The sequence below is a fragment of the Mauremys mutica genome, chromosome 13, assembly GCF_020497125.1.
Source record: "Mauremys mutica isolate MM-2020 ecotype Southern chromosome 13, ASM2049712v1, whole genome shotgun sequence".
In the NCBI taxonomy this organism is placed as follows: Eukaryota; Metazoa; Chordata; order Testudines; family Geoemydidae; genus Mauremys; species Mauremys mutica.
This window is the reverse complement of record NC_059084.1, coordinates 46,963,407-46,985,605: the sequence shown is the minus strand read 5'-3', so window position 1 is coordinate 46,985,605 and position 22,199 is coordinate 46,963,407. Positions and strand designations below refer to the sequence as shown.

Below are 22,199 nucleotides of genomic sequence, written 5' to 3'. Positions count from 1 at the left end.
CCATCCGCCCAGAGACAAGGGGCTGGGACACCCGGCTCCATTGGCGACACCACCCTGAGTCCCACAGCTGCCCCCTGCTAGCGCTGTGCCCCTGGGAGAGCCCCCGGGGGGAGACAGGACCTCACCCCACATGGCCTACTCAGCCCTCAGCCACTGGGGATGCTGCCCTGCTCGGAGCTTGGCTGAGACCGGACAACTCGTATCATGCAGGGAGCCAGCGCCCCTAGCGAGGAAACAACCCCTCTCCCCCTTCCCACCCTCCTGAGCCCAACAGTCCCTGCTCTGGGGCTGGATCAGAGCCAGCGCCCCCTAGAGGGGAGAGGCCCCACGTCCCTTCCCAACCCCCTGCGCCAGCCAGCCCCCCGCCCTGGGGAAGGACCAGAGCCAGAGTTGTGTCGGTCATGCTGTATGTTGCATATTTAGCTCTTCATTGGGATTTTTGTGGGTGGTGTGTGTGTGTGTGTGTGTGTGTGTGTGACTTTTGTTGTGTGCACTGAGTGACAATAAATAAATAAATAAATAAATAAATAAATAAATATACAAATCAGGCTCCATCTCATTCATAACCTCCATCCCGGACTTTCAGGGACCCCTGACGCCCTCCAGAGGGGCATGTCGTGTCTGTAGGGGCGCCTCCGGGCATGGAGAATGAAATGGCAGGTGCCCGCTGAACTGGCCCCTTTGGGAGTTAGGGGGCCTAGCTACAAACCCAGAGAGCTGGGGCCTCGTCCCTCAGCCTATACAGGCTGGGACGGAGGGGCAGGAAGGGGAGATCTCTGGGGCAGGGAAAGCCACTGATCAGATAGGGGGGCTTGCGAGAAAGAAAGAAAGAAAGAAAGAAAGAAAGAAAGAAAGAAAGAAAGAAAGAGGGATGTGCATGTATGAGGATGGACAGATACGTAGATGAATACCGGGGGACTGAGACATACAGTGGCTAGCGTTCTCCTTGGTTAAATCCCACAAAACCGCCCTAAAATGCAGCTACCAATCAGGACACTACAGACCTGCAAACACACACACACACACACACACACACACGCACACACACACACACACACACACACAAGGAAATCCAGTCCCTGCCACGGGACGGGAGTGGAGGATTGAGGGGTACAGGGCTGAGTTCAAGCTGCAGCGTGGGCTGCCCCCTGGGGATGTCCGGGGAAGGACTCTGCCCTCCCTGCTCTGGGCTCTGCAGAGCTCAGACCCTTCAGCGGCCGTTGTCGCGCCCTCTGAGCTGCCGTGGAACAGGGTCCCTCCAGGTGTCCGGAGAGAGGGCAGGAGCCCGGGAGGGCTGACGATGGAGGGAGGGAATGAAGAGGATGAAGCAGTGCTGTCCACCTCCTAGGAGCCCGGAGCCGGGCACTCACCGCACCTGTGGGACACAGAGAGCAGAGGGGTTCGGCTAGTGCCATTGGACCCGGTGTTGGGATCACGGGCAGCATCCTACACTGGGAGAGCAAGGCCAGAAGGGGCCTTTGGGACCATCTAGCCTGTCCTGCTGCGTAGCCGGGGCCATGGACCTGGCCCAGCCATGCCTGCGTCATGCCAGGATCTCTGCGTTGAGCTGCAGCTCAACTTCCAGACAGAGACACCAGCCTTGTCAAACCGCCTCAGGGAACGGGCACTGCCCAGCGGGTGCCGCAGGCCAACTCCCTGGGGAGCCCCGGCTGTCTAAGCCGATCCTGCTTCTGGTTCCAGGCCCCGGCACTGGGTCCCCGCCACAGAACCGGCTTCACAGGCTCCTAGGGCCCTTGGTGCATCTGGGCCCCACTACGGATCCTCAGTGATCATGGCCGAGTGGTGAGTGATTGACGCTCATTGGTCCCTGAACATTTGTTCTGGCTTCTTAATTAGTGACCATTCCTTTTTGGTCATTGATCGTTCATTGCTGATTATTGTTAAGTGATTATTATCAGTCGATAATTACTAGCAGCCTATTGATGGTTGATGCTTGATCCTTCATTGTTTAACATTAATTACTGATCCATGAGAGTTGATTATTGATAATTAATTGCAGATTAATGGCTACTCAGCATTAATTACAGATCACTAGGTACTGACCAGAAATAGACAATCCCTGATTATTGATTTCTCAGTGATAAATGATTAGAATTGATAATAGCCTCTTGATTCTCATTTATTGATCACTGCTGAATCAACCTTGATAGGAACTCGTTAATCAGTGATGACAGGTAGTTGATTATTAATAAATAATCTTTCTTGATTACTTCTGATTGATCGTTGGTCACTATCAGGAATCAGGGCTGGCAGCAGAGCCAGTCCCAGATAATCTGACGCCTTCACACCTGGCCTGTAGCTGCCTCATCGGCTCCGCCCTGGTTGCTGGGCAGAGTCAGCAACCGGCTCATAAGCCCAGCAGAAGTTAAGCAGTCACCCAAAGTATTTCCCCAGGGCTGTGATAGCAGCTGTGATGGATTGTTCCAGCCTGCTCCTGCCTTGCTGCCGTCCGGCTCCAGCCCTGCTCCTGCCTTGTTCCCATCCAGCTCCAGCCCAGCTCCTGCCTTGTTCCCATCCAGCTCCAGCCCAGCTCCTGCCTTGTTCTCGTCTGGCTCCAGCCCTGCTCCTGCCTTGTTCCCGTCCGGCTCCAGCCCTGCTCCTGCCTTGTTCCCATCCGGCTCCAGCCCTGCTCCTCCCTTGTTCCTGTCCGGCTCCAGCCCAGCTCCTGCCTTGTTCTCGTCTGGCTCCAGCCTGGCTCCTGCCTTGTTCCCATCCAGCTCCAGCCCAGCTCCTGCCTTGTTCTCATCCGTCTCCAGCCCTGCTCCTCCCTTGTTCCTGTCCGGCTCCAGCCCTGCTTCTGTCTGGCTCCAGCCCGGCTCCTGTCCTGGCCCCAGGCTTTCCTCTCTCCAGGTAACCTGGCCCTAAACCTGGGCTCTAATTCCTGACTTTGGTTTGAGCCTCTGACAACCATGAAATCATAGAGACGTAGGATGGGGAGAGATCTTGAGAGGTCACCTAGTCCTGTCTCCTGCCGTGGGGCAGGACTAAGTAATAACTAGTCCGTCCCTGACAGGTATTTGTCTAACCCAGGGATCGGCAACCTTTGGCACGTGGCTCGCCACCATAAGCACTCTGGTGGGCCGGGCCGGTTTGTTTACCTGCCGTGTTGGCAGCTTCTGCTGATCGCGGCTCGCACTGGCCGTGGTTCACCACTGCAGGCCAATGGGGGCAGTGGAAAGCGGCTGCCAGCACATCCCTCATCCTGCACTGCTTCCCACAACACCCATTGGCCGGGAGCTGCGAACCGCAGCCACTGGGAGCCATAATCGCCTGAACCTACCGACGCGGCAGGTAAACAAACCGGCCCAGCCCACCAGGGTGCTTATCCTGGTGAGCCGCGTGCCAAAGGTTGCCAATCCCTGGTCTAACCTGTTCCTAAAAACCTCCAACAATGGAGGCTCCACAGCCTCCCTGGGCAATTTGTTCCAGTATTTACCCAGCCTGACAGTTAGGAAGTTTTTTCCAATGTCCAAACTAAACTGCCCTTGCTGCAATCTAAGCCCATTGCTTCTTGTCCTATCCTCACAGGATAACGAGTACAATTTGTCACCCTCCTTTTTGTAACAACCTTTTATGTATTTCAAAAATGTTACCATGTCATTCCCCCGCCCCGGCCACCCCAGTCTTCTCTGTTCCAGACTAAACGACCCCAGTTCTTTCAATCTTCCCTCACAGCTCATGTTTTCTAGCCTTTAAATGATTTTTGTTGCTCTCCTATGGCCTGTCTCCAACTTTTCCACATCTTTCCTGAAATGTGGTGCCTACAACTGGACACAAGACTCCAGCTGAAGCCGTATCAGCGCGGAGCAGAGCAGAAGAATTACTGCTTGTGTCTTGCTTACAACACTCCTGCTAATACAGCCCAGAATTTCTCTTTTTCCCCCGACACTGTTACATTATTGACTCATATTTAGCTTGTGTTGCACTACAACCCCCAGACCCCTTTCTGCAGTGCTCCTTCCTAGGCAGTCAGTTCCCATTCTGCATGTGGGCTAATGGCTGTTCGTTCCCAAGTGGTTACCTTGCGTTTGTGCTCACGGAGTTTCACCACTGAATGTGGGTGACTGAGTAGTTCCCGAGGATGGCTGATGGCTGGTGGCTGCATGCTGATGGGGTGGGATAGATTACTGAGCACTGGTTATTGCTGGAAGCAGTGACGCGTGACCATGAAGGTAGCGGTTGCTGTTACCTTAAGCAGCGTGACGCCGGCGCTGTACAACAGGCTGAGCAGGAAGAGAGCAATGAAGGCAACAGGTGTCCAGAGACCGTCAGATTCCTCCTCTCCTCCTTCAGCATCGATGCCTTGGTCCTCCACTGGGCAGTGAGGCGCTGGGGAGGAGATAAACCGGCCGGTTAGAGAGGCCTCTTCGTTAAGCCAAGGAGCTGAGTGGGCACAGCAGGGAGCTCCGGTCTGTGCTCTTGGCAGGAGCTCCTGTCCAGGGCCAGAGACAGAGGGTTCCCTGCCAGGGGAGACGGGGCAGCTGCAGGTGGAGACTCCCCGTCACAGGCTGCAATTCTCGGAGCAGCCTCGGGGATTTCAGCCCCCAACTTCCATTAAATTTCATGCCCTTTGGCTCCTTTGCAAACCCCAGCCAGCAGCACTACACGCCCCTCCCCGAGCATGCCCTCCCCCTCCCTTGGCCAGCCAGGGAACTGGGCTGAGACCTGCCAGTGCAGAACTCAATGGGGCCAGGCACACCCATCAGACAGCAGCTTCTTCCCAGTCAATGCCAGCTTGAGCCGTGCTGGGACCAGTTCCTGGGCAGCAGAGGCACCAGTTCCCCCACCACCAAAAGTCCCTATTTTGGGGACCTGGGGAATTTACCCACAGAGCTGTTCTCAGACCTCCCCCAACTCACACCAGCCCAGAGGGAGTGTGGTCCAATGAACAGAGCACTAGGATGGGACTCAGGACTCAGGACTCCCATGGGTCTATTCCCAGCTCTGTTATTGACATTGCTGGACCTCAGGCAATTCACCGCCTCGCTCTCTGCCTCAGTTTCCCTTCACACCCTTTCTCTGTTTGGACATTAAACTCTTCTGGGCAGAGACTGTCTATTACTCTATGTGTGCACAGCTCCTAGCGCACTGGGGTCCCAAACTCAGTGGAGACCTCTACACACGACTGTAATACACCTAATAATGGGGCCATCTGATGGGAACAACTTTTAAGCTACTACCCGCTTGGACTCCATTTCAACCCATGCTCCGAGAAGGGGGAAGATCTGTCGCCCATCGCCACATTTGGGCAACACCTGCCCAGCTCACCCACAAGCCCGAAGGAAATGGGGAAAGGCCTGGCCGCCCCGTCAGTAACACCCTGAGCTGCCCCATGTTGTCAGACACTGGAAACAGAAGTGATGGCCCTCAACTGATTTCTCACTTGGAGCCACTCTGCCACCGTCACACAGCAGTGACCTCAGTCCCCGTAGGCAGACGTCTCCATGGCCCATTTCTAATTCCTTGAGCCGTCTGTATTGTTGTGTCATGGGGACTGAGCAAAGAGCTCTCCCAACTCATTCCACATGGGACACCACTCAGTAGGAGCCTCTGTCACTCACCACCAGCCTGGGCTCCATTGGGGACCCCTTCCCAAGAGTTGGAAGGACTCACAGCCCAGCATTCCCTGAGCCCATCCATGTGTCTTGTCAATGGCACGAACGCCGACTGGGAAATGGCCTGGAGCCTCCTCAACTTAGTACACACCTGGGCAATGAAAGGGCTGGCACCGAGGTACCAGCTGAAATCTTTATTCACCCACCAGTGCGCTGTAAGCCTGGGCCATAGAGTTTGGTGGTGGGTAATTGATGTGACCTTCCTAGCTCTGAAACCTTTTGTACATCTTAAGGCAAGAAGGGACCATGACAGCAACGAGCCCGACCTCCTGTATATCACAGGCCAGAGACTCTAACCCAGCTACCCCTCTATGGAGCCCAAGGACTTGTCTTTGTTGGGGGCATATCTTCCAGAATGGACCCCAGGCTGGATGTACAAACCTCGAGATGGAGACTCCACCACTTCCACTGGAAGTTAGTTCCAGTGGTTCCCTTCCAGATTCCGTGCCTGTGACGGGGTGCGCATACCCGCACTAACCAGGAAAGGGTTAATCCTCCTCGGGGGGGGAGGAAGTCCTGCCCCTCAGACCATGCTAAGCACGCTCCAAATGCTGTGCTGGTATAAAGAAGAGCAGCCCAGCTCACTCTGCACTGACTGCCAAGGAGGAAGGACGCTTGGTCGAGGCTCCAGCCCCGGAGCCATTACAGCCGTTGCCTGCGGAAGGCGGAGATCTCAAGACACAGACCAGAGACCCGTTGCCTACAGCTGACCAGCTGGAGTCGGAGTCCCAGGGAATTACCAGCGCAGAGGAGCCCGGAGACCCCGACGTGACATGGACTGCAGCTTCAGGAAGCCCGGTCGGAAGTGTCCCAGGGACGGGGACAGAGTGGTATCTCCCACACGTGTAAGGTCAGCATGTTGCAGTGTTGCAATGAGGGGAGGAAAACAGTAACAGACTATGCGGAAATGGCAGAGGTGCTTAATGACGTCTGTGATTCGGTTTTCACCAACAAAGTGGGTGGTGATTGGACGTCTAACATAGTGAATGCCAGTGAAAATGAGGTAGGATCAGATGCTAAAATAGGGAAAGAGCAAGTTTTAAATGATTTAGATGTTAGTTGGCTTCAAGTCATCAGGGCCTGATGAAATACATCCTAGGATACTCAAGGAGCTCACTGAGGAGATATCTGAGCCGTTAGCAATTATCTTTGAAAAGTCCTGGACGATGAGAGAGATTCCAGAAGACTGAAAAAGGGCAAATATAATGCCCATCTATAAAAACGGAAACAGTCAACCCGAGGAATAACACACCAATCAGCTTAACTTCTGTACCTGGAAAGATAATAGAGCAAATTATTTCCAAACATGTAGAAGAAAATAAAGTGATAAGTAACAGCATGGATTTGTCAAGAACAAATCATGTCAAACCAAACTGACAGCTTTATTTGACATGGTAACAAGCCTTGCAGATTGGGAGAAGTGGTAGATGTGGTATTTACTGATTTTACTAAGGCTTTTGATACTGTCTCGCATGATCGTCTCATAAACAAACTAGGAAAATGCAACCTAGATGGAGCTACTACAAGATGGATGCATAACTGGTTGGAAAACCATTCCCAGAGAGTAGTTATCAGTGGTTCATAGTCATGCTGGAAGGGCATAACGAGTGGGGTCCCACAGGGATCAGTTCTGAGTTTGGTTCTGTTCAATATCTTCATCAGTGATTTAGATCATGGCATAGAGAATACACTTATAAAGTTTGTAGACAATATCACACTGGAAGCGGTTGCAAGTGCTTTGGAGGATAGGAATAAAATTTAAAATGATCTGGACAAACTGGAGAAATGGTCTGAAGAAAACAGGATGGAATTCAATAAGGAAAAATGCTAAATACTCCATTTAGGAAGGAACAATCAGTTGCACACATATAAAACGGGCAATAACTGCCTAGGAAGGAGTACTGTGGAAAGGGATCTGGGGGTCATAGTGGATCACAAGTTAAGCATGAGTCAGCAGTGTAACACTGTTGCAAAAAAAGTGACCATCATTCTGGGATGTATTAGCAGGAGTATTGGAAACAAGACACGAGGAGTCATTCTTCCGATCGACCCCGTCCTGATTAGGGCTCAACTGGAGTCTTGTGTCCAGTTCTGGGCACCACCTTTCAGGAAAGATGAGGACAAATTGGAGAAAGTCAGAGAAAAGCAACAAAAATGATTAAAAGTCTAGAAAACATGACCCGTGAGGGAAGATTGAAAACTGTGTTTGTTTAATCTGGAAAAGAGAAGGCTGAGAGGGGACATGGTAACCATTTTCAATAACATTAAAGGCTGTTACAAGGAGGAGGGAGAAAAATTGTTCTCCTTAACCTCTGAGGATAGAACAAGAAGCAATGGGCTTCACTTGCAGAAAGGGAGGTGTACGTTGGACATTAGAAAAAGCTTCCTGTCAGGCTGGTTAAGCACTGGAATAAATTGCCTCAGGAGGTTGTGGAATCTCCATCATTGGTGGTTTTAAGAGCAGATCAGACACACACCTGTCAGGGATGCGCTAGATAATGTTTAGTCCTGCCATGAGTGCGGGGACTGGACTAGATGAGCTCCCGAGGTCCCTTCCAGACCTTTGAGTCTATGATTCTATGACTCCCCACTGACCCAGGGGTGGACCACTCCACCTCTGCTAGGGCCCTGGGTCAGGACCCGGTGGAGTCGGGTGGGCCCGTGTCCCCCTACCCTCCACTCCACCACTGCTAGGGCCCTGGGTCAGGACCCAGTGGAGTTGGGTGGGCCCCTGTCCCCCTACCCTGGCCATCACCCCCTCTGGTGATGGCCCCTGGGTTTGGCCATTACACTGCACTCCCCTTCATTTGAGGGCCTCTCTATTCACCCTGGCTGCTAGGCCACACTCCTCTTCACTCAAGGGCCGCTATATTCATTCTAACCCGTAGGAAACAAAATCCTGCACTTGAGGGCTGATATATCGACCCTGGGCACTAGGCCACACCGCTCTGTGCTCATGGGTGGCTGTATTGTCTCGGCCCATTAGGCCACACAGCCCAGAACCCAAGGGCTGCCACTTAGACTCTGGCAATTGGGCCGCATTGTGGTGAGGCCCAGGACAGTCTGGCAGACTGAATCTGCAGTGTCAGCACAACCCTGATGCACCCTGCAGTGCTTTAGTCTATATTTGTATCTGTCCAGCCATTGGCTCCTCTTAAGGCTTTCTATACTAAGTTACAGACCTTTACTGCCTGGTACTTTCTCCCCATGGAGGTACTTATACATATCAGTGAAGCCATTTCCTGAATGTCTCTTTCAGCCAATTCGTCTCCTCCTATCTCACACTGGAAGCCATTTTCTCCAGCCCTCTAAACATTTTTCTAGCTCGTTTTTGCACCTTCTCCAAATTTTCAACCTTCTTTTGAATATTGCACATGAGAATGGCCACAGTGCATGGGACCAATGGTCCATCTACCCCAGTATCCTGTCTTCCAACAGTGGCTGATGCCAGAGGTATCAGAGGGAATAACCAGATCAGGGCAATTATTGAGTCATCCATCTGCTGTCATACACAACCAGCCTATGACAGGCAGAGCCTTAGGGACAACAAGAGCTTAGGGCTGCATCCATGACCATCTTGGCTAATAACCTTTCATAGACTTATCCTCCATGAACTTGTCTATTTCTTCTTTGAACCCAACTATATTTCTGGCCATCACAACATCCCCTGACCACTAGTTCCACGGGTTGACTCTGTTGTGGGAAGAAATACTTCCCTGTGTTTGTTTTAAACCAGCTGCCATTTAATTTCAGTGGGTGACCCCTGGTTCTTGTGTTATGTGAAGGGGGAAATAACACTTCCTTATTTACTTTCTCCACACCAATCGTGCGGTATTCAAGCTGTGGACATACCATGGATTTATACTGTGGCATTATGAGATTTACTGTCTTATTATCTGTCCCTTTCCTAATGGTTCCTACCATTGTTACCTTTTCTGACTGTCACTGCATGTTGCCTCCAGAACTGAATGCTGCTCCAGTATCGGTCTCCCTAACCCCGAACACAGAGGTGAAATCACTTCCCCTGCACCCCCCCCCCCCCCGTGTTCATACATCCAGGGATAGAGCTGGTGGGAATGGAGGCTCCTAACTCAGTCTCACCCGTCACCTAGCTCCCGGCAGACATGACACCAGATTCCTGGGGGTTCTGCCCCTGCACCTTCTGTAGTCAGATGAGGACGCATCTCCTAGGAGTTCTGACACCATAGCAGCAAGGGCTACATTGTTAGACAGGTGCAATGGTTAAGAAACAAGTCTTGGAGATGGGGGATCAGGCCTCTATTCCCACCTCTCCCACTGACCTGCAGTGTGATCAGAGACAAGCCACTTAGGCTGGGGTCTTTAAAGGACTCTTAGGATATTAGGTTTCAGAGTAGCAGTCGTGTTAGTCTGTATCCGCAAAAAGAACAGGAGTACTTGTGGCACCTTAAAGACTAACAAATTTATTTTAGCATGAGCTTTCATGAGTTACAGCTCACTTCCTCGGATGCATAGAATGGAACACACAGACAGGAGATATTTATACATACAGAGAACATGAAAAGGTGGAAGTACCCATACCAACTGGAAGAGTCTATCAATTGAGATGAGCTATCATCAGCAGGAGGAAAAAAAACTTTTTGAAGTGATAATTAAGATGGCCCATAGAAGGTGTGAGGAGAACTTAACATAGGGAAATAGATTCAATTAGTGTAATGACCCAACCATTCCCAGTCTCTGTTTAGGCCACAGTTAATTGTATCTAGTTTGCATATTAATTCGAGTTCAGCAGTTTCTCTTTGGAGTCTGTTTTTGAAGTTTTTTTGTTGCAAAATTGCCACCTTCAAGTCTGTCACTGAGTGGTTAGAGAGGCTGAAGTGTTCGCCCACTGGTTTTTGAATGTTATGATTCCTGATGTCAGATTTGTGTCCATTTATTTTTTGGCGTAGAGACTGTCCGGTTTGGCCAATGTACATGGCAGAGGGGCATTGCTGGCACATGATGGCATATATCACGTTGGTAGATGTGCAGGTGTACGAGCCCCTGATGGCGTGTCCACCTTTTCATGTTCTCTGTATGTATAAATATCTCCTGTCTGTGTGTTCCATTCTATGCATCCGAGGAAGTGAGCTGTAACTCACGAAAGCTCATGCTAAAATAAATTTGTTAGACTTTAAGGTGCCACAAGTACTCCTGTTCTTAGGATTTTAGGTGCCCATGAAATAAACTCATAATTTCTGTGGGAGTTCGGTGTCTCACTCCTTTTTAGCGTCCCAATTTTAATCCCTTTGTCTCAAAATATCCCCTCCCAGCCTCTCTCTGCTTAGACTATCAGCTCCTTGGTTCTAGGACGTTTGCTCTACGTGTGTTCAGGTAGTGCCCATCCAATGGGGCCCTAACCTCAGTCAAGACATCTAGGAGCTGCAATATCATCAATAACAATGGATGAGGGGTGGGCAGGTAGAAACATGCACTGCATGAGGATGGATGGATGCAGAGAGGACATTGCCTGATTTTCCATGCATGAATGAATGGATATGGTAGAATCAAAGAGACAGGTACTGCAGTGGGTAGGATGGATGGATGGATCCTGTGGAAGGATGAATTGATGTAGACAATCCATAAGGAAAGGAGGATGGCTAGAGAGAAAGAGTGAAAGAAAGAAGGGTGCTCTTTTGTGGGAGGAAGCGTGGGTGGGTAGATAAGACACACGGACACTCTCTGCAGAAGACACACCCTTCATCACAAGCTCTAGCAGGGTGCATTTTATTTGGGCATATTCCACACACAGCCACGCTCCGCACACCAGAGCTACCACAGCTTTACACACAGGCTCAGAGGAATCCCAGACCCCACCTGGTTCCGTGGCCATCTCAGATACGCCGTGAGGAGCCCGCGGGGCTCTGCTCCTCAGTAGCAAGTGATGTCGGTGTCGGACAAGATCACAGAGACATTGACGGTGGTGGGTTTACCGGAGGCTTTGTCCACGCTCCGGTGGATGAAGGTCATGGGCAGACCCTCGTGCCCCACCACGCAGGCATAAGTGTCCCCCCGCTCCCATTCAGACGCCAAGACATTGAGCTTGCTGTAGATGAAGTAGCGCTCCTCCTTCCCAGCCTACCGCACGGGGCCGATGTTACTGTAGGCTTCCTGGGGCACGGGCCGGTCCTGCTGGGTCCATGTCACCAAGATGTCTCTGGGCTGGAAGCTGGAGGCCAGGCAGGTGGTGGTGGCTGATTCCCAGAGAGCCAGTTCCTCAGGGTGAGGAGGGGAGATGTAGACAGAAGGGGCCCAGAGGGAGACCACTGCCGTGAGAAACAGCGAGAGGTTAATGCTAAAGATTGGGACCCAGGAGTCCTGGCTACCATCCCCCACACTCATCACCCTGCTATATCCCACTAGACCCCCCACACACACCCCTCCCAAATCCATGGACAGAATCCAGGAGTTCGGGCCACACTAACCCAATAGATCCAAATCCCTTCCATGAAAAGGGGCTAGAACCCAGGAGTCCCAGACTCCAGTCTCCCTGTTCTAACCCACTAAATCCCACTCCCCTCCCAGAGACAGAAAAAGAACACAGGAGTCCTGACTCTCCGTCCCCTTCTGTCTCATCAATTTGCACATTTCGACCCACCCACAAATTGTAACTCCCAGTCCCAAAACCTGAAACCGGATCAGAGCTGGCGCCCCCTAGAGACAGAAGGTCCCGCGTCCCATTCCCCACACCCTGTGCCAGCCAATCCCCCAGCCTGTGGCCTGATGGGAGCTGGCGCCCCCTACAGGGGAAAGGCTGAGTTCTTACTGTGACTCTTGTGGATGGTCTTGACAATGGCCGACGGGAAGTCTTGGTGCTTCACGGTGCAGGTGAACTCCTCCCCCGCCTGCCACTCCTCCACGCACACCCGCAGGATGCTGGTTGCACTGTAGGTGCCATCTTCCTGCAGCACCGGATCCCTGGAGACCACGGCCAAGGGGCCCCCGCTACCCCGGTTCCAGGAGACCTCCAGGCTGCCGGGGGTCTCCATGCCGCTCAGCAAACAACTGATGGTGGCGTTTTGCGCTATGTAGAGGTCCTCCAGGGAAGGGGGAAGGAGAGACACCTCCAGAGGGTGTCGATTACAGTTGCTGACACCTGGTGGGGGCAGGAGGAGGCGTTGAGGGCTGGGCTGAGCAAATATGTCAACAGGCACCAGGTGGTAACTGAGTGCCTCTATCTCAGGGGTGCAAAGCCCAGGGGCTGTTTGGGAAAGGGGCTGAGCATCATTGGACTTGTAAATAGGGCACTGGATTCCCTGGTGGGAGGGGCGGGACTCTCATCTTATGGAGCAGCAGGAACAATGGCTGAGGTTTTTCCAGCCAATCGAGGGATTGGGATTCCTGAGTCCCATTATGGTTATTTGGGTCTCTGGGTCCCAGGAGCAAATCTGAAGGTCTCCGGTTTTGTTGGGAGAAAGCCCCATTGTGGAAAAAATGGCCAGGGACAGACCTGCCGTGGTTGCTAAACTCACCGTCCTTCCAGACACAAATTCATGAGCTCGATGACCCGCCTGAGCTCAGCGTGGTTATCCCCATTTCCCAGAGATGGCAGCTGGGACACAGAGGGCAAATGACCTGCTCATGGTCATGCCTGGCACCCAGGCCCTCCTGCTCTAACCACTAGACCTCACATAGCACCCACAGCTCAGGACGGATCTTGTGTTCCCCAACCCCTACTCCCTGCACAGGCAGAAGGGCCCTTTATATTTCACACCCATGGTCTGCCAAGGTCCCTCAGAGCATGAGTCCCCCAACTCCCACTGCAAGCCGATGGGGGAGGGGAGAGCTTGAATCCCTTTAGAAATCTCAGCCGGGGAGCCCAGACTGATTGGATCCCTGGCACCCAGGGACAATGGCCTCTATTGAATGTTCTCTGAAGGATATGCATGGTCTGGCTCATGAAACAAGTTTGTAAAGTGGATCCTGCTGGAGCTGGGAGTCCAGATTCACATGGATGCCCAAGCCCCACGGTGGGGCAATGGAGCTGAGAGGTTTCTCTCCTTTGTTTGTATGAATTTGTCGTCTCCTGAATCGGATACGGAATCTGCCCCACCTCAGCTCATCTTTTCCTCAAGAACACATTTTAATTGGGTGCCTGTCATGGCTGCAGATCCATGAAGACATTCCTAATGTGCCAACAACAAATTTGAGGAATAAGAAGGGACCAAAATTGTGTATCTGTAACCGTGGGAATCCATGTCCAAGTGTGAAGCAAACAGCTCCCAGGGGGATCCATGGTTAAGAAGGAAAGAAAATTTTCAGCAAACCACCTCCCTGCCATGAAAGACCTCCATGAACTTTCTGCAAGAGCAAGAGTGTCCATCCCAACGTCTTGGCCAAAGCACAGCCCAATGAGATTACATTCTGCACCCTCCCTTAAATTCCCTTTTGCAATTAGGACAGTTTTCCTGCACTTCCTTTAGTGGTGATAGGATCTGTGAAGCTGTGGAATAATCTCCTCCAGGGGTGGGTTAGGATCCCAACTACTTAGGGCATTTCAGATTGGATAATGCCTTGGGAATACAGGGAACTCTCCCACACTGGAGTGGAGGGGGCGTTCCCCACCCAGCTCAGGTTGCAATAAATCATGCAGTTCTTCGTTTCACCAAAGACGGCATCATAATGGAGATTGAAATCCTTCCTTGCTTCCCCTCCCACCAGGGCTCACATGGAGTCATGCAGTTGTTTATGCCATTGGCTGGATGGGATAAGAAAGCGTGTGGACATCCCCAAATTAATATCTGCCTCTGAGAATCCACTTACCAAGGGACACCTTTTCCACAACACTCTTGGGCTCTTCCATGGCCAGGTGATGCACCACGCAGGTGTAATTTCCTTCTCCTTGACTTTGCTCAACCTTCAGGATGCTGTAGGCAGAGAAAGTGCCACTTCCTGACACAGGCCCATTGTTGTAACTCGACTTGAGTTCCGGGGAGTTGTTCTTCAACCATGAGATGCTGATCTCTTCTGGGTAAAAGCCTCTAGCTTCGCAGATGAGAGTCAAGGAGACTCTATTCCCGGAGATGTCTTCGTGGTAGGCTCAGGAGACCGTGACTGAGGGCTCCTTCTTCCTGATGTCTAAATGAAAAGGAAGAGGGGCAAGAGAAGAAGACTTGCTTTGCTTGTCTAAGTTAAGGACTTAGCTCCAGCAGCTATCACTGTGTGAAGGGCCCAGGGAGGGCAGTTGTTCAGGGTATGTGTGACGCTAGACCGGGAAAAACAAAAACCCACCTACTGAGCATCATCTCCCTTGAAACTCAAAGAGCCTGGACCTTCACCCAAACACTCAACTGAACTCCCAAGCCTTCCCCGCAGAGTGCACAGTGACCTTTCCAATCTTCAACCTTAAATGGCAACAACTTAACATCATTATCTTCATTTTCATTTTCATCTTCATCACCATCATCATATTCATCTTCTTCACCTCTCTTGTCTTCATAACCACTTCCTTCCTCTTTATCTTCATCTTCTTCAGAGCAAAACCTTCATTACCATCCTCTTCATCATCTCCTTCAGCATTCTGACATTTTCTCCTTTTCTCCTTCAGCATCTTCATTTCCTTCTTCATTGTCATCAACATCATCATCATCTCCTTCGAGATCATCATCACGATCGTTATCCTCAGCTTGGTTGTACAGTGACGCAGATGGACATGGTTCTTTGAGCTAGTCCTGCGTCGCTAACCTGAACCCTCACCCCAAACACTGAACCACACGATCTCCTCTTCTCCCCACGTCTCCACCATGCATCATCCTCACATGGGGTAACGGTGTGGGACTGCCCCCTGCAGCGCCTCCTGCTGGCCGTCTCAGGAATTAGCTCTCCAGCCTCCGGAGCGCCCTCTCCAGGCCAGTGTCCCGCTGCCGCTTGGCCCCTGTGTCCCTCCCTGGACTCCGGTGCCCCTTTATCTGCGGTGCTGCCCCCTGGCAGTAACTCCCCAGTCTCAGATTTTACCCTCCCCAGGGAACCTCCAGCCCCATCTCCACCTCGCCTCAGTTGTAGGCTACTGCCAGTCACCAAGTAGCCCCCATGCCCTGGGGCAGGCTGCAGTGTCAGCCGCTCATCGCTGGCAAGGAGGGTTTGGGCCTGCTGCCTTCCTCTGCCCTTGGGCTGCCCCCTGCAACTCCAATACCTATTCGGCCTTATACTAGGCCGCAGCCTGGGGGGGTTCCAGGCCAGGGCTCCCCAGCTCCTCTGGCCTTCCCCCAGCCCTGCTCTGCCTCAGGTTCACTCCCCAGCAGCCAGCCCCCTCCCTCGCAAAGGCCAGAGAGAGAGTCTGACTGGGCTTCTGGCTCGCAGCCTCTTCTAGGGACCAGCTGAGCCTGACTGGGGCATGGCCCCACCTCTTCCTGCCGTCCCCAACCAGCCCAGGCTTTGCTCCAGAGCGTCAGCCCTCTACCAGGGCTGCTTCAACCCTTCCCGGGCTGGAGCGGGGACCACCCCGCTACAGTCACCCACCCATTGCTCACTCCGATGGAGCCTCTTCCCTCCTTCAAACGCTCCCAGCAAAACTCAACACAGTTGAGATTTTCAAAGGCTGGCTAAGGCATTTGGACACCTTGAGTATTTCAGTAGGATTTGGGCACCTTACTCCACTGGACACTCTGAGAGAGTCTCACCGGAAATAGCCCGGAAAGGCCAGATGGCGGGTGACAAGCACCAGCCTGATTTCCAGAGGTAAGAAGTACAGACGCACGTCAGATCAGAGTCCCTGACAGGCCACATCCCTGTTTCCCAGGGAGCCGAGGGAGTGAAATTCTTGGAGGAGCTGGAATTTAATGAGCAGGAAGGGAATCCTGGGAAAACTGTGCAAGTGGAAATTAGTGAGAGATTGAGAGTGAGAGATTCACAGGGGAAATACTAATTCTACCTGCAACACACCCCTGTGCTGAGGGCCTAGGCGCCGCTAAAGTCCTACTTGGGGGCTTAACTGGGACGTAAAGGCGGGGTGAGTTTCACCCTCTAATCCCAATTCACAGTGACTGGCGGTTGCCTTTCCCTTGGAGATGCCAAGGCTCCTCCCCTGTATTGCTCATGGTTATGTCCTGGGTTAGTTCTCCAGAACAGGGTGTGGTCACTTTGCAGGTAAATTTGGTGCCTTGTCCCCATTGTGCCAGCGACACAGGGTGAGAACTGACCAGGCTGGTGGTCCCATTGCTGTTCTTCTTGGGGGGTTCTGTCTTCGCCGCAGAGCTGACCTGCCCATCCACTTTCCATGCCATTCTGCTGGCTGCTAAGTCATAGCCCAGAACTAGACAGGTAACATGACCAGAATGTTTGATGACGTCTTCATAGGAGGGTTTGGTTAAGTAGATGGTTGGGTCAAGTGAGCTTCTGAGGCAGGCTGAGAAATGCAAAGAGACGTCAGTGACCAGTTCAAATAATGTGGAAAGGCAGAAAAAGACGATTGAAATCTAATCTATCCCTCCACCTCCATCAGAACCCTCCTAGTGTCCCTCCCAGCCAGCCAGCCATGGTATCTCTTTCTCTTCCCATCCACCTGCAGCACCAGTTTCTCTATGGCACTCCTATGTCTCCCGTCACACTGGTGTCTAGGTGCAGTCCCACCTGCCCTTCGGCAGGGCTGGTTTCTCAGTAACTCTCCGCCCCACCTCCCCGCCATGCACGGGCCCAGCCCCTCACCCAAGCACTTGCTGGTGTTGTGCATGGAGAGCTCTGCTCCCACTGCTGGGTGGGTCACTTGACAGGTGTAGACGTCCCCCTGCTCCCAGCTCTGCTTGGTGACGTTCCTGCGGCTCTGCCCCATGTAGAAGCCGTCTGTGCCCATGGCAGAGGAAAAGGCCGGGGTGGGGGGGCTGCTCTCCTTTCCATTCACCAGCCATTTCACGTCAGTGTTGTTGGGTCTGAAGCTCAGGAGGAGGCAAACCAGCTCCAGCTGGCTCCCTGTGGAGCTCTCCTCGCAGGTGGGGACCAGGAGGTGAACCTGGGGTGGCGTTGTCGAATCACACCCTGAGAGCAGAGAGAGGGGAAAACACAGTCCAGTGTCACTCTCTGTAGATCCCCAGTCCCCTTCCAGAGAGAGGGCTAACGCTACAGTCCTCCCAGCACCAGCAACCTCCAGCTTGTTGTGGTACGTTTACACTGAGTACTTTAATCAGCCGCCAGGGCTGAGATTTTTCACAGCCATGTAAGGGATTAAAACAAATGGGAACAGGGCCCTTAAATCATCTAGGCAAATATTTAACGCCTTCAGGCCTCTTCCTGCATGTGCTGCATGGAGTGTGTTCTCCCTGGTAAACAGCAGGGACAAAGCTGGAGCTTGAGCTGTGTTTGTTTATTTGAACTAGTTTCCCTCAATTAATGTCCCCTATTTAAGGGGCACCGTGGTGCTGCACAGCCTGACATGGGATCAGAAGAAAACCTGGGAGAGGACTGACTGTGTCTGACTACGGATAAAGGGTCAAATCCTCAGCTGATGTAAGTCGGCTCAGTGCCACTGACTGCAGCGGAGATCAGTCGATTTACACCCGTTGAAGTTCTGACCCCAGAATGCCTAGGTTTGCGGCTCTGGGCTTGTGTCCATTTCAAACGATGCCCCAGGACAGCGGGAGTGCAAGGAACACACCCAGCTCCATGACAAAGGTGGAAGCAGTGCTAGCTCGTAAGGGGGTCTCGCCCCTTTAAGGCCAGTGGTTGCTGGGAATTGTAGTCCCATGGGGCTGCTTACTGCTGGCTATAGCAGGGAAAGCTTCTGGCTCAGTGCTGAGGAAAGCGCCTGAGGGAGAATCTCTAGATGTGGACAGGCAGGAGGCCTAGGAAACATGCAGGAAAGGTGACCTAGTGGAAAGGGGGGGTGCTCCCCATGCAGCCGGCTGAACGCTGGGGGGCCCTGGTGGCCAGGACCCTGGGCTCTGAGTTGCACTGGTTTTGCTTTGAGGCTTTGGACTGACGCGGCGAATGGGCTTTGTTCCACCTCCCCAGTGGGAGGGGGTTGGGTGGGTTTGGGGGAGGGGGAGGGTGAAAGGCAGTGAGCCGAAGATTCCCCTGTACAGAGGGGCCAGCATGAGGCTTAGGTGCCATTTCAGCCCGGCTGCAGGTCTAAGATTTCCCAAGGTGCCTAAGGGATTTGCATGCCAAGTTCCCATGGGAACCGGGTGCCTAAATCCTTTAGGCAGGGCTGAAAAATCCCCCCCTTAGTGGAACGTAGGTCTCTGCCCAGGGCGCCTTTCACCCTAAGGTTTCCCTCGTTCAGGGGTCCATGGAGGGGGTGCTGGGGGCAGGAGATCTGCAGTGACAAAGCACCAGGGCTCAGTGTGTTTCAACACTGGGCCCAACTTTCCCCAGACTTTCAGGGTGAGGTTTTTCCAAAGGCACCTACGGGATGTGGATTAAGATTCACTGGCTCCCAGACCCTCTAGGCGCTTTGAAAAGCTCAGCCTGGCTGTCCCGCCCTCCCCTGCCGCGTGTCTTACACTCCTGAGGGAACTTCTTCGACGGGGTCTGTGGTGTCCCTTGATGTGTCACATCGCACTGGTAGGTGTCGTCGCCCTGCCGGGACCCGGCAGGGATGATCAGCAGGCTGCTCCGGGTGAGGAGCCCGTCGCTCATCGTCGACCTGGGAAAGTTGTGACCCCGTGGGTCACTTTGTCCGAATTCCACTTGATGTCCACTGGTGCTGGGAAATAGCCAGTTACAAGGCAGGCCAAGCTTGTGTCCGGGGGAGCATTGCCAGGCTTGGGGCAGCAGGGAACCAGGGGGAAGACGGAAGAGGAGTCTGGGGTTCTCTGGAAAAATAAAGAGAATATAAGAGAAACCATCAAGAGGGGGGAAACCACGTGGGACCTTGGGCCTGTCACAGACCTTCTCTCTGCCTTTAACTTCCCATTGTGCAGTGGTGTCCTAGCGACCGGCGAAAAACACAAGAAATGGGATTCTGACCTCGGCCGTTCCAGTGTAAAGCTGGAGCAGCTCCGGTGGAATAGCTCTCGTTTCTGCGAGTGATGCTGCGAGGAGACTCTGGTCCTTTACAAGACACAAATATGCTCCAAGCTCCTCACAACCTGAGTCCAGCCCATCTCAGCTCTCCAGTGTGCAGTGAGCATCATCACCCCCATTGAACAGATGGGGAAAGTGAGGCATGGAGCGATGATGTGGCTTCCCCAAGGTGGCAGAGGGAGTCTGTGGGAGATCTGGGAGTTGAAGCCGGTTCCCTGAGTCCCTTCCTCTGTTTGATCACAAGACCATTGGTTAAAGCCAGGGAAGAGCCCTCCATGAGTCATGGATGGATGAGATAACCCAACCAGCACCCTTTCTCCTCCAGTCCCTGCCCTTCTGTGCAAACAGAGCTTTCAAACCATACACCTCGGCCTCTGGGCTCTTCAATCTGCCTCTCCGGGACACTGACAGGTCCAGGGGAAATTTCACAGCTTTAAAATTCTTTGGGGGTTGCAGTCCTGATTTCTGGACTGTGGTGAACTCTCCATGACTCAGAGTCCTTAAAGCCAGCTTTGCCCTCTCTTTCTAACTGCTCTGCTCGACCAGAAGGTGGGGGCTTGGGCCAGGAATCGCCGGGGAACATGCCGATCACAGTGATCCCTTCTTGTGCCCTGAAACTCCACCAATCGATCAGTTCTAAACACGCCAAATTGCAGTGGACATTCCACCACTAGTCACGGTGCGAGGAACCACCCAGCTACTTCTCACCACCTTCACAGGAGCAAGGACAAGAAGAGACCCTTTGTATAGCAACAACAAACTGCCAGGAGACTTTAAAAGAAAGAAAAGATGCTAGAAGGGAGACATGGCACTTGCTTCAGATTCTAGTGTATAGGGCATCTATCTATCCCCATAGACGCCCACTGTCAATCTATCCATCCTGGGTGGGCGGGAGTCAGGACTCCTGGGTTCTCTCTCTGGTCTTTACAAGGTTAGTGCAGATGGGGCTGAAATGTCACCTCCTAGGATCTGTCCCCAGCTGGGGCAGTGAACAGGGATCTCCAAGATTAGAGTGGGGGGCTGGGAGTCAGGACTCCTGGGTTCTATCCCCAGTTCCAGGACAGGCGTAAAGTCTCCTTCTTCACCTTCCTGCATGGCAGGTTCTCAAAAAGACCCCCCAGGAGGCCTCAATCTTTTCTGAGCTCTGCGGCCTTCGTAACTGAATCTCTGGGGAAAACCGACCGACAAACAAACAAACAAAATGGGCTGAAAGAGGAAGTTTACACAAATGAAAGTCACAGCGAGGTTGTTTTTTCACCCCTGTTTTAGCCCCTTGTGCTCACCCACCTGTCCAATTTTCACATGTTCTCACCAGCTGTAACAGTGAAAGCTCCCCAGTGGGCGTCATCTCTTGTTCTCAAGCTATAATTATCTTTACTTCCATCGGGGGGGAGGAGAGGGGATGTCTGACAGACAAAGATACCTCAGAAGAGCCCCGCGACAGACACAGAGCAGAGCTGGACTCCCGGACAGAAGCCCCCAGTCTCCAGTGCCGGGCCACGACCCAACATGGCCGGTGATTTGGTGAGTCCATCCCAGGATAGTGGCTGCTATTGGCTTGTCACATGGGTGCAGAGGGTGTTTTAACCCCATCAGAGATAAATGGGGTGAAGCGTGTGCTAGAGAGGGGAGCAAGACGCCTGGGTTCCCTCCCCAGCTCTGCGAGGGGAGTGGGGTCTAGTCATTAGAGTGGGGGGCTGGGAGCCAGGACTCCTGGGTTCTTTCCCAGGCTCTGGAAGGGGAGTGGGGTCTAGTCGTTAGAGTGGGGGGCTGGGAGCCAGGACTCCTGGGTTCTTTCCCCAGCTCTGGAAGGGGAGTGGGGTCTAGCCGCTAGAGCGGGGGGCTGGGAGCCAGGACTCCTGGGTTCTTTCCCAGGCTCTGGAAGGGGAGTAGGTTAGAGAAGGGGGCCTGGGAGCCAGGAGTGTTTTGTTCTGTTCTGACCCATGAAGGGCAGTGGGGTACGTCCCCTGTGTGGGCCCAGTACCCGGGCAGGGTGCAGCTCACGGCTCCCCTGCACAGGCTGGACATGCTGCCCAGGCCAGGACGGGTAACAGGCCAGGCTGTGCACCCCCCAGGCAGAGACGGGGGGACAGAGGTGCTTATCTCACACTCTGGCTATTAGCTGGGATAACAGCTTTGAAAGAATTGCAGGGAGCGAGCCCAGGGCTGGGCTATCAGGGGCTACAGGTGGGGAGTGAGGGGTGTGGGGGACCCCAGAGCTGGGCTAGCAGGGGGTTGCAGGTTGGGAGTGAGGGGCACCAGCAGAGCTGAGTGGGGCAGGGCTGGGCTAGCAGGGGCTTCGGGTCAGGAGTGAGGGGCACCAGCAGGGCTGGGTGGGAGGAGCGCAGGGCTGGGCTAGCAGGAGGCTGGAGGTCAGGAGTGAGGGGCACCGGCAGGGCAGGGTGGAGGGACAGGACTGGGCTAGCAGGGGGCTGCGGGTCGAGAGTGAGGGGCACCGGCAGGGCAGGGTGGAGGGGCAGGACTGGGCTAGCAGGGGGCTGCGGGTCGGGAGTGAGGGGCACCAGCAGGGCAGGGTGGAGGGGCAGGACTGGGCTAGCAGGGGGCTGCGGGTCGTGAGTGAGGGTCTTA

The 22,199-nt window shown here is 53.3% G+C and overlaps 1 pseudogene; it reads right to left on the bottom strand.

Annotated features, from left to right (window-relative positions):
• Nucleotides 1-1,121: 1,121 nt before the first annotated feature.
• On the bottom strand, nt 1,122-20,958 carry LOC123347469 (annotated as a pseudogene).
• Between the last annotated feature and the right edge of the window lie 1,241 nt (nt 20,959-22,199).